The following is a 13,232-nucleotide window of genomic DNA, read 5'->3' as shown; positions in this document are numbered from 1 at the left end:
TTTTTCAGAAACTGAGGACAAGAGACAAAATATTTTTCCACTGTTCTTTTTTTTTTTTAATTTAATTTTATTTTTGGCTGCGTTGGGTCTTTGTTGCTGCATGCAGGCTTTTTCTAGTTGTGGCTACTCTTCGTTGCAGTGTGCAGGCTTCTCACTGTGGTGGCTTCTCTTGTTGCGGAACACGGGCTCTAGGCACGCGGGCTTCAATAGTTGTGGCACACGGGCTCAGTAGTTGTGGTGCACAGGCTTAGTTGCTCTGCGGCATGTGGGATCTTTCCAGGCAAGGGCTCGAAACCGTGTCCCCTGCATTGGCAGGCGGATTCTTAACCACTGCACCACCAGGGAAGCCCTTATTCCATTGTTCTTATTGCTTGGGAATTTTAAGGGTTTGGGGAGCTGTGAGTCAGAAACTGTGGATGAAGATGAAATATATTTTTCCTATAAATCACTATATTGGGCACTGGGTATATGGAGTAAATGGCCTTGTTAATAATGAGGATATGGCTACATTTGGTCATTAGAAATTTCATTTCCAAAGTTAGTTAGAAATAGTATAATAAGCATAATATATTATTATAGGACATGGATGTTCTTCCTTCTGTGCTGCAATGAGGTATATCTTCCCTCTATTCTCCCTTACTCTTCACAAGGTAGCACATTGATTCACTGGACACCTATGGTGCATTGAGTCTCCCTTCTTTCACATGATTCTTTTGCTAGGAATGGACACAGAGAACAGAGCAAGACTGGAGAGAAAGATTCCCTTATACTTCTGCATAATGTTGCATTGGGGAAGCCCTTTCCTCACGTGGGTCTCAGCTTTCATCAATTAGCTGGAGCCAGTACCTAAATCAGTGCCGCTATCACCACCACCATCACTACCACCACCACCACTAACACTACTCTAGCTGAAGCAATCCCCAAGATGTCCTAGAACAAATTTGTTTAAAGGCACTTTTCTCTTAGATTATCAAGATATGTGTAGTGCTTTTTCAGGTTTCAAGAGACAGAGATATATTCAGATAACCACTGTTGACAGCAGCTTATTATGAGGGTATGCAGATAAATAAATAAACACAGAAAAACTTTTCCTGAGCACCACTGTCAAAGGAATTGAACGTGGCTCATCCATTACAGAATAATTAGCAGCTCTAAGATCCAAGAGTAACTCAAAATGTCCCCTCATAATTGTGTCTTTGCCGCTCCTGACTCTTGACACTATTATTCCAGAGACTTGGCTTCTGCCTGTCTCTGCTTATATTTCTACTTCTGCCTTGCACTAGTTTCTTCCCTCTCACTCCTCTCCGATCAATCATTTGGTTTTTGCTTTCTCATGTCTTCCATGGCTCCATGACTTCAGTCTGTGATCTCTTATGTTTGTTTCTATTCCCCTGCTCCCTGTGTAGTTGTATGTTCTTTTGCAAATTCTTTAGGAGAGATGAAGATCTTACTAATTTTGTTACAGTATAAAGTACTACTATTGGCAGATTTCCCATACTAGGCCACTTCACAAACACTGACCAGCTTATAAGTGACTGACTCTGGAACAGGCATCTACCTCCCTGGTCCAATGACTTGAGTCAGTGTGATGGGCATTGGTGTAAAGCTTGTGCTTTATAAGCAAGGAACTCTTTTTATCTACTTTATCTAGAACGTAGAAATGGGAGTGTCAGACTCTTCTCTAGGTAAGCCATCATTGCAGGCTCTCTGTGTGTGCACTAGTGTTGCACCAAGTACGATGCATCAAGAATGATGAACACCAAGTACCATACAAATCTTCTTTGCCAGCATGTGGAAAAAAATGGACCTCAAAATCAAAATCAAACCCATTCAGAGGAAGAAGAAAAAGAGAAAGAGAGAGAGAGAGAGCGAGAGAAAAATGACAGTGCCAAGTTCCACAATTCAGCCATGCCTGAAGACAGCTATGGTCATGGGCTTCTCTTTTTTAGTTAAAATTTAGTTGAGTAAGTTAAGTTTTCTGTCACTTGGAACGCAAACCATTGTTTGACTATGCTAGTATATTAACTTTAATAACTGATTTTAAACATAGAATCCCTACAGTATCTGTTGCCTCAGGAATTTGTCAAGAATGGGGGTTGCCATTGTGTGCTCACTCTTCCTTCAGGGAAACTGACTCTGGCTGATTCATAAGAGTTTTTCATAATAAGGACTTTGAAGACAATCGCAAGCCACTTTAAATTAGGCTTCCTGGAACAGGTTTTAATCTAATGAGCTCATTAACACATGGTGACATATCAGGGCTGCCTGATATCATCACCGAATAAGGGATAATTTTTCCTTCTTCTTTGAGAATAGGAGTACCTGCTGCACACATGCTGACACCTTGTGAACTTGGGATGTAGGACAGTGAGGTAATCGACATTAATTTTAAGTCAAGGCAGGATAAATGTAAAAATAAGCCTTCTTGGTATGATTGCCTATTGGTCTCTTTCAGTGAAGCCAGTGAAGTCTTTTACTGAGAGAAAAAGACATGGATGTGGGACTGCTACATCTGCTTTTACATTTTAGAAGCAGAACCATGCAGAAGAAAACTGCTGATGTTGGTCATTAGTAGACCCAAATTTTGCCCCTGGTATGGCACTAACAAGCTTTGGGATTAAAGCGATAAGTTTGTGTGTTAAATAACCCCTTGCCAGTTCCCCCTTGTGACCAAGGGGATGCACTGGTGAGACAGCAGTCTGGAGAATCATGCAGTGCTCACTGTCTATGTAATCCTGGCAGCTGGACTCAGCACCATGCTCCATCCAGCTTGGCTAAACAGCCCAGAGCTTTGACAAAATGCTCAGAGGCACTTGGATGAACTCTGTCATTTTATTCTTTTATGTAAATTCAGCACTGACTTTTCAAATGCCATGCAGGCATGATTTTAGTATATAACTGACAATAGTGTAATGTTTTATAAAGTGATCTTTCAAGTAAAAACAATTGGTAGCAGTTCTATGAGCATTTTAAATTTATTTATTTATTTATTTTTGGCATGTTGGGTCTTCGTTGCTGTGCACGGGCTTTCTCTAGTTCTGGTGAGCGGGTCTACTCTTCGTTGCGGTTTGCGGGCTTCTCATTGCAGTGGCTTCTCTTGTTGCGGAGCACGGGCTCTAGGTGTGCGGGCTTCAGTAGTTGTGGCACATGGGCTCAGTAGTTGTGGCTCGCGGGCTCTAGAGCGCAGGCTCAGTAGTTGTGGCACACGGGCTTAGCTGCTCCGTGGCATGTGGGATCTTCCCAGACCAGGGCTCGAACCCGTGTCCCCTCCATTGGCAGGCGGATTCTTAACCACTGCGCCACCAGAGAAGTCCTCTATAAGCATTTTTTTTTTTTTTAAAGCTGTTTTGGTTTTTTTTTTTTTTTTTTAATTTTATAGCTACTTTATTTATTTATTTATTTATTTTTGGCTGTGTTGGGTCTTCGGTTCGTGCGAGGGCTTTCTCTGGTTACGGCAAGCAGGGGCCACTCTTCATCGCGGTGCGGGGACCGCTCTTCATCGCGGTGCGCGGGCCTTTCACTATCGCGGCCCCTCCCGCTGCAGGGCACAGGCTCCAGACGCGCAGGCTCAGCAGTTGTGGCTCACGGGCCCAGCTGCTCCGTGGCATGTGGGATCTTCCCAGACAAGGGCTCGAACCCGTGTCCCCTGCATTAGCAGGCAGATTCTCAACCACTGCGCCACCAGGGAAGCCCCCTCTATAAGCATTTTAATGGGAGCTGCAGTGGATTTACAAAGAAGAAAAGTTTAGTCTTGTGGAGCTTTGGAAATGCCCTGCTCAGGTCTTCCTTCAAAAGGACTGGCTGCAGGAATATAGTTGATGGACCTCTTCCAGCGGCTGCTCCTTTGACCCCCATGTGGCATTCATTCTGAAGTCACATTTCTCACAGGCTCTTCCCAGCCAATGACTGAGCAAGGGTGTTACTAGAACCAGGCCATTCCTTCCTGAGACAGGATTTCTGTAACGGACAGTTTGGGTCAGGAACTCCCACTGGTCTGGCCAAGATTTTCTGAGAACTTGTCTGCCATCTGAAGTTCTTCTTACCCAGTTTTCCCTTCTCTCTCCCTTTTCACAGATATAAGTCTTGCATCATGTCTGTGTGCTTTCTTCCTCTTTACCCTTCCTAGGCATTTCCCTCAATAAATATATTATACCTTTCATTTCATTTTGGCATCTACTTCTTAGAGGACCCAAACAGATGAAAACAGGATTGAGAGTGCTCCAAGAAAACAGGCAGTAAAATGGGGTTTAGGACAGGTCCAACTGGAAAGGAGGACCCCTTCCTGAGTAGTCTGTGGGAAAAGGATAGTCCCAGGCCAAGATGGCAGCCCAATTGCTAAATTTGTCACCGGCGTTTATCTAAGAAAAAGTCCTTGTTTTCACGGTAGTATTGTTAGATATTTTACATCTGTAAGTGTTATGGCTCAATAATACATTTTTGTAATTATTATTTCATATAATTTTATGACCATTAGAGTAGATTGAGAGAAGAGAGAAAAGTAAATATGCATTTATGCTTTTGTTAAATTATCCTTCTTAATTATCATTTCTGGCTCTCTTCATTTGTTCCTGTGTATTTGAGTTACCATCTGGGGTCATTTCCTTAGTCCAGTACACTTTTTCTCCCACACACCTCCTTTGTACTAAATGTTTTTCCATAAACTTGGGGACATTTCAGCCATTATTTCTTTGAATATTTTTTCAGCTCCTTTCCTTTCCTTCTGGTAACACTATTATGCATATATTGGTGTTCTTCATGGTGTCCCACATTTCTCTGAGTGTCCATTCATTTTTCTTCATTCTTTTTTCTCTGCTCATCAGAGAGCATAATCTCTTATCAGTCTATCATCCAGTTCACTAATTCTTTTGCCTGTTCAAATCTACTATTGAACCCTTTTAGTGAATATTCAATTTTAGTTATTGTACTTTTCAACTCTAGAATTTCCTTTGTTGTTGTTGTTTTTTTAAAATAATTTCTATCTCTTTATTGATAATCTTTATTTGATGTGACCTTGTCAGCATACTTTAATTTTTAAAATTATGATTTCCTTTAGTTCTTTGAACATATTTACTGTGGCTACTTTGAACACTTGGTGAAGAGAGGGCAGTAACCTCAGTTTCTCGCTCCTAAAATGAAACCTTGACCATATGAGCTAGGGCAAGGGACATTGAGACCCCAATACTCTTGCAAGTGCCACTCCAAGATGGAGCCTCCATCTCATAAGTTGAAGCTAGGTGGAAGAAGGGAGCCCCACCTTTTGGCTGCACTCACCTGGAACATAGCCTGAGCAACAAGTAACTAGGAGCTTCATGAGAACGGCTGACATCCTGCCATCTTTAGGAAGATAACCCTCCAACTGGGAGCTGGGTAGAGAGGAAAGCCTGTGTTCTTGGCTTCATCAGTTTCGTTGAGTTGAGAGGAGGAAGGGAGGAAGCAGATCTTGGTCTAAATAACAGAGTCTTGCTGTTCTTATCCAATTAGAGTAGATTTTCTTGAATAAATGCTTCTTCATCTGTTATATACCCTTAGGACCATCTCCAGATGGTTAATTTAAAAAAAAAAAAAGTAATTTTCACCAGTTTCAGAGTCATGGAACTCCTAATGCTGTCTTGACAGAAGTGGAACTCCCTACTTTTTTTTTTTTTTTTTTAACAATTTTTATTGCAATTAGCAGTTAATTTGTCCACATGCCTATCTAAATTCTAAGCAAATTGAGAGAAATTGCTAATTTATTTACCTTTGTATTTCTAGTGTCTACTATAATATAGTGCATATATTAAGTGCTTAATTAACATTTATTGAATGTATTTTGCCAAAAAAACTATCATCTATATATCTATCTATATTTATAGTTGGAATATGTAAAATTGCAAACCAGAAATTGTAAGCATAAAATTTGATAAACAGAAATTCATATTCTAGACAACTTCTTAGCAACCTGAATATAGCAGGGGCTGCAAATTATATGCTCAATAACCTATATTCTTCTTTTCCTTAGCACTAGATCCAAATTTACTGGGGATTATAATGTACCTAACTAAAAAACTACATTTCCCAGGTTTTCTGGTAGCTAGGTGTGACCACATGACTCAGTTCTGACCAATGAGGTATAAGTGGAAGATGTTGAGTTAATCTTCTGAGAAGCTCCTTAAGAGGGGGATATACAACTGGATTAAACTTTTTGCTCTTTCCATCTTTTCAGTGTTTCTTGCATTGAATGTGACATAATGGCTGTAGATCCAGGAGTCACTTTGGTCCTGGAGATGTCTTTGAGAACTGAAACTACATTCTAAGGATGGCAGAGCAGAAAGATAGAAGCAAACTGGATCCCTGATGATGACACTGAAGCCTGGAGCCTATACATTGACCCTGATAGATAGATAGATAGATAGAAAGATGATTGACAAACTTTTACCTTGTTTAAGCCACACATTTCTAATTTCTGTTAATAGTAGGTGACAGTCATTCCTAACTGATATATCATCTATTTCACATTTTGGTGTATTAAGTTCTACTTGTATGATATTTGTAGTGAATGTCATGTTGTATTTGTCTGATTTGGTCTGAAAATTGCAACTTTCAGGACACTCTTCTCTACAGAGTGCATAAAAGTGAATCCAGAAATGGTACTAAATTAGTAAACAAACCAACTCTGTATCTATATATATAGATTAATCTCCTGCTTTCAGCCTTCCTCTGCAACCTCAAACAACTGTATTTATCCACAGAGTTGTGCTTTGATCTAAGTGGAGAATGAATACAAGGGAAAAAAATTTAATCTCCAGCTTTTCATTTTTTTCATGGTTCCATACAAACGAAGTCATTATTTACATGTGTTTGAGATTTTCAAGTAAAATTTAAAAGAATCTGACACCCTATCAACATCACTCATTCTCTCATAGTTGATTTCAATCATGGGATGATAATGAAAGTTCACATTTATTGAGTACTTACTATGTGTGCATGAAGCAGTGTTCCAATTGCTTTATGTGTAATCTATACAACAAATTTGTAAGGTATGTACTATTATTATCCTCATATTACAGATGAAGAAAGGGAGGTACAGAAGGTTAAATACGTTGCCCAAATCCACACAGCTAATAAATGGTAGAATGAGGATTCAGACTTTAGCAATCTGTTCCAGAGTTTGTGCTCTTATCAACTATACTGTATTGTATTTTCTAGACATGATTCTGTTTTTCGTCATGGAAGCTCTTCTTGGCGTAAAGACATCCCTTGTTTCTTTTTAACATTTGCTAAGAAAGAACTTCAATGATATGAATACCCAGAAGACTTTCAGTATGACTAAATTATAGCTACACATGCAGATAATCTTTTTGTTTTCCTGTATAAAATTATCATTAGAGATGGTAGGGGAAGACGGTATCAATAAATTTCATTGACACTGAAATAATATGCCCTATTTTCAATATAACCAGAAATTCTTGATAATATGTTTTGTTATTGGTGTGCCATGAGGTATATCAAATGCAAATTGTTACTAATAAAGGGCCAAAGTTTGTGGTTGACTTTCTTTTTATATAAACCAGAGTAGCTTCAGGCTTATCCTATTATAATCATTCTGCTCATTTGTGTTACAATAAGTTTTCATGTGTTGGAAAAGAATGCTTTGAGTGGTAATTACTAGGAAACATACTTAGCCCCTATCTAATTTTATCTGTCTTTCATATTTGAACACATTAGGAGGAAGAGGTTAAGAATCATTGGTCTAAATGATCAACCATAGCTGTCTACCTTACAGGTTGGTTAGCTGAAGTAAGAGGTACGATGGTTAATTTGACATTTTTAGACCTTCAGAAATCTACGTTGGCATTGGCTCAATGGTGGGAATAATCTTGTGGATAATTTAAGCAAACTTTTAAAACCATTGCCTCTTTTCTTGACTGTTCTTAGATGTTGAGTTGGCCATTCAGTAGGCATAAGTATTGCTTAACAATTGTCCTACAATACACATTAGATAGGTATGCCCTCCCAGTATGGCGTTTCAATAGCCTGAGTTAGTCTTTCACACGTGAAAGTGACATAGGAGCTACCCCCAAAAGCAGTTCCTATTACTGGGTGTCAGAAAATATCACAGAACTGGCAAAACACTTCAGAAGGAACAGTGCTTTAGAAATGTGAGATATTATTGTGTAATATGGGATATACAAAACAATGGAGAATAAATAGCCTTCACCTGCAGGGAATCAATACCACTGACTTTATTATAGTCAACTCAATAACTTGCTATTTGAGTTGGAGAGGTGGTGGTGGGGTGGAAAATTATGAGGTGCTTAAAAAAAAACCTTGCACCAAGCACTGACTAATGATTTCCGGGCTGAGAGTAGATGTCATTAATGACCCTTTTTATTCATGCAGAAGTTCCCAAAGAGGAGTGTAATGTTCCATTAGTAGTAATTGAAAAAGTCTCTCTTCGGGATTATGTCAAAACCTGAAGATGATGCTTCTGCCAAAACATTTTGGTGACAAACGTGTGAAGTATTTGACAGAAAGGTGCCACTGCAGGTTGAAGAGGCTTCTTGAGGAGATTCTCAGAGAATCCGGAGGCAAGAGGCTAACATGAGACTGTGGGTGTCAGCAGGTAACTCCCACCTACCATCCTAGTCATGAAGAATCACAGGATTCCTCGTTTTTAATAGCCCAACATTTGTTGTAGGCTCCAGATAGTTTTGACCAATACTATTGGTATAAACCTAAAACTAAGACACATTGGATAGGTAGACCTTCCCACTACATAATTTTAACTTTTATTCTTTTTTGTTTTTCAAAAAAGAGGAGCCATTTTTATTTATCTTGGCTGTTTCAGGGTAGGAAAGGGAACTCACATTTTTGGAGCTTATTCTGTACCAGCCGATGTGCTATGTTCTTTTTTAAAAATATTTTAATTTTAATAGAATATAGTTGATTTACACTGTTGTGTTAGTTTCAGGTGTATAGCAAAGTGATTCAGTTATACATATACATATACTCATTCTTTTTAGATTCTTTTCTCTTATAGGTTATCACAGAATATTGTGTAGAGTTCCCTGTGCTATACAGTAGGTCCTTGTTTGTTATCTATCTTATATATAGTAGTGTGCGTGTGTTCATCTCAAGCTCCTGATTTATCCCTCCCCCCTACGTTTTCCCTTTGGTAACCATAAATTTGTTTTCAGTATCTATAAGTCTGCTTCTGTTTTGTAAATAAGTTCATTTGTATCTTTTTTTTAAAATTAGATTCCACATATGAGTGATATTATATGATATTTGTCTTTCTCTGTCTGACTTACTTCACTTAGTATGATAATCTCTAGATCCATCCATGTTGCTGCAATTGGCATTATTTCATTCTTTTTTATGGATGAGTAATATTCCATTGTATATATGTACCACATATTTATTCATTCCTCTGTTGATGGACATTTAGGTTGCTTCCATGTCCTGGTTATTGTAAATAGTGCTGCAATGAACATTGAGGTGAATGTATCCTTTTGGATTATGGTTTTCTCTGGCTATATACCCAGGAGTGGGATTGTGGATCATATGGTAGCTCTATTTTAAATTTTTTAAGGGACCTACCTACTGTTCTCCATACTGGTTGTACCAATTTACATTCCCACCAAGAGTGTTGGGGGGTTCCCTTTTCTCCACACCCTCTCTAACGTTTCCTGATGTATATTTTTTGATGATGGCCATTCTGACCGGTGCGAGGTGATGCCTCATTGCAGTTTTGATTTGCATTTCTCTAATAATTAACGATGTTGAGCATCTTTTCATGTGCTTTTTGGCCACCTGTAACTTTTATTCTTTCTGTAGAATGGGCATCTGTAGGAGCTCATGGGAGAGAGAGAAATAACATGATATCATGGGCTATGATATCAGAGGCCCAGTTTCAGGACCACAAAAAGCTTGCTTTACCCCTGCCTCCCTGTGCTGACCTCAACAGTCCCATTACCCTCGCTCCATTGCTTCCAGGCCCTGATCTCATTTTTCTTTTAAACTTTTCTATCTGATGCTTATTCACGGGCTTGAGTGCTCAATACACAACACCTCCAGGCAAATGCTAAGCTGAATGTTGGCCAAGAAATTATACTGATTTAAAGAAAAAAATAATAAAACTTTTCATTCTGTTCTTGCCTGCAAGCTCCACTATTCTGTTGCACCTCAGATGTTCCCTGTAGATACTTCCTTCATAGCACATATTTGATTTTATTGCTTAGTTTTTGCACGTGCCTGAGTTGTTCTACTCGATTGCAAGTTCCTCAAGTCTTGGGACTCTGTCTTACTGAATGAAAACTTGGGCTCTAATGATCTGTGTAAATGTGTGAGTTGTATAACCTTTTTGAGCCTTGGTTTTCTCATTTAAAATTGGAATAATAATAGTTAATGATTTTGTGTTGTAAGTATCAAAGGAGATAAATCTTATAAATGCTTCTTATAAGAAGAAAAAACAAGCATTTCTAAGGGTCTAAGATGGAGGTTAAAAACTAACAAGGAGTGAAATGTTTCCAATGATCTTGGGTTCTCCAGACTAGGGAATCACCAAGGCTGTCCTCAGATAAGCTCTAACCTCAATTGATTCTCGTGCCGTCCAGGACAAAGCTAAGATTTCAGCTAGATGATTGAAAAGATCATGGTAGAATTAATAGAATTAAGAGACTCAAGATGAGGAACCAGTTTGGGGTAGTAAAATGGAATTAGTATTGTACCAGTTGGGTCTCATGCTCAATAAATTTTGGATACAATTGATATTAGAGAACGTATATATTCAAATAGTGATTACTGAGCACCCATTAAATGCCTCTAGGTGTTATGGCATATAAAGATGGATCAAAGGGAGATTACTGGAACCTAAAAAAGTGAGCATTTTAGAGTAATTTGCTTACAAATGTACAGGCTCATCCTAAATAATATACACATTATTTTGATGTAGTAGTTTTACAGATTCTGAGTGTTTCTTCAGATAAAATGTTACTTCTGCTCTTTCAGCCTCACATGCATTTAGAATTACTTTTCTGATGGGAGGGGTAGGTTTAAATTGATCCACCAGTTTCCCTTGTGATGACTGGCATAGATTTATGTCATAGCTGATCAGAGGTAAGACCACAGTTTGTGACCTTAAAACAGAAATATTTTCTCTATAAATTTACCAGAATGACACTGAGGTTAACCTGAAAATTTACCTCAATAGTACCAGAGTCTGACCAATTTTGCAGTGGTACAGAGATAGCTGTTAGGGACATAATTTGCAAAACTAAACTAACCTTCTTCCTTATTTGCATTATTTCTGGCATATTTGCATGTGCATGCGTGCCCTCGCACACGCACGCACACTTATACTATAGCATGGGTCAGGAAGCCAAATCCAGCCTACCACTTGTTTTTGTAAAAAGGCTTTCTTAGAACAGGGGCACAGGCATTCATTCAAGTATTGTCTATGACAATACATTCTCTGCCATATAAAGGCAGAGTTGAATAGTTTTTTTTTTAAGTTTTTTTAAAAAAATTAATTAATTAATTTATTTATTTATTTTTGGCTGTGTTGGGTCTTCGTTTCTGTGAGGGCTTTCTCTAGTTGCGGCAAGCGGGGGCCACTCTTCATCGCAGTGCGCGGGCCTCTCACTATCGTGGCCTCTCTTGTTGCGGAGCACAGGCTCCAGACGCGCAGGCTCAGTAGTTGTGGCTCACGGGCCTAGTTGCTCCGCGGCATGTGGGATCCTCCCAGACCAGGGCTCGAACCCGTGTCCCCTGCATTAGCAGGCATTAGCAGATTCTCAACCACTGCGCCACCAGGGAAGCCCAGAGTTGAATAGTTCTAAAAGGGAAATTCTGACCCTCCATGCCAAAATATTTACTATCAGGTCCTTTACAGACAGTTTTTCAACCCCTACAAACAAGCAAACAAACAAACAAACTCTTGCAAGTGGTTTTCCTATAGAATACACTAAAATTTGAAGTCACGTTTCACTATCCCAGTATATCAAGGTCAAATTCATTAGGGTAAAGGGTTTAACCAACCACATATTTTTGTAGAAAAAAAAAATTAAACAGAGAGTGTAAGAGAAAAATATTGATGCTAAAAAATGGGGATTTTTGTCCTGATGCTGGGAGTTCAGAGGTTCCTTAAAGCCAGTGTTACTGAGATATTTATTTTATATTTTTAGAATTCTATGACCAATGATGTTATTTTTAAAGTTTGCTAATTTAATTAAAACCACATATTTGACTGCTGCTATCTATATCTGACAAAAGATTTGTACCCATGATACATAAAGAACTCTTACAACTCAGTTAAAAGAAGACAAACTAACAAAAAATGAGTAAATAGTTTGAATAGATACTTCACAGAAGAAGAGAAATGAATGGAAACTAAGCACACCGAAATATGTGCAACATAATTACTTACCAGGAAAATAAAAATGTAAATCATAATGTTATACCAGCATACATATATTAGAATGGCAAAAATGAAAAGGACAGACAATATGGAGAGTTGGCAAGGATCTGAAGCAAATGCAACTCTCATTCACTGCAGGAGGGAATGGAAAGTGGTGTAGTCATTTTGAACCAGACTGAATGTTTCCCATAAAGTTAAACATACACTTGTCATATGACACAGGTATTATTAATACAGTGAAATACTATTCAGGAAATAAAGATTGAACCTGATACCTGTAACAACATGTATGAATCTAAAATTCATTATGCTGAGGATAAGATGGGAGACACAAATGGGTACATAGTGTATGATTCCATTTATTGGAAAATCTAGAAAAGACAATTTAATCTATAATGACAGAAAGCATATCAGTAGTTACCTTGGGAAAGGGCACAAGGGAACTTCTGGGATGATACTTATATTGTGTATCTTGATTGTGAGGTTGGTTACCAAAGTGTATAGATTTGTCAATATTCTTCAAAATGTATACTTAAAACGGGTGTCTTTTTGTATGTAAATTATATCTTCATAAAGTTAATTTAAAGACTCAAATGATGGATAGAGAGAGAGAGAGAGGGAAATGAAAAAGGAGAAGGAGGAGGAGTGGGGAGGAGGAGGAGGAGAAGAAGAAAAAGAAAAAGAAGAAAGGGAAAAAGGAGAAGAAGGAGAAGGGGAAGGAGGATGGGGGGAGGGCAAGGATCATGATAAGTCAGAAAAAGATACAGACAAAAGACAGACACATAACAGAGAGACAAAGAATGAGAAAGGGATGGGTCAGGAGAGAGTACTTTTC

This window comes from Balaenoptera acutorostrata, chromosome 1 (genome assembly GCF_949987535.1).
Source record: "Balaenoptera acutorostrata chromosome 1, mBalAcu1.1, whole genome shotgun sequence".
Taxonomy (NCBI): Eukaryota; Metazoa; Chordata; class Mammalia; order Artiodactyla; family Balaenopteridae; genus Balaenoptera; species Balaenoptera acutorostrata.
Note: the sequence above shows the minus strand (reverse complement) of the source record.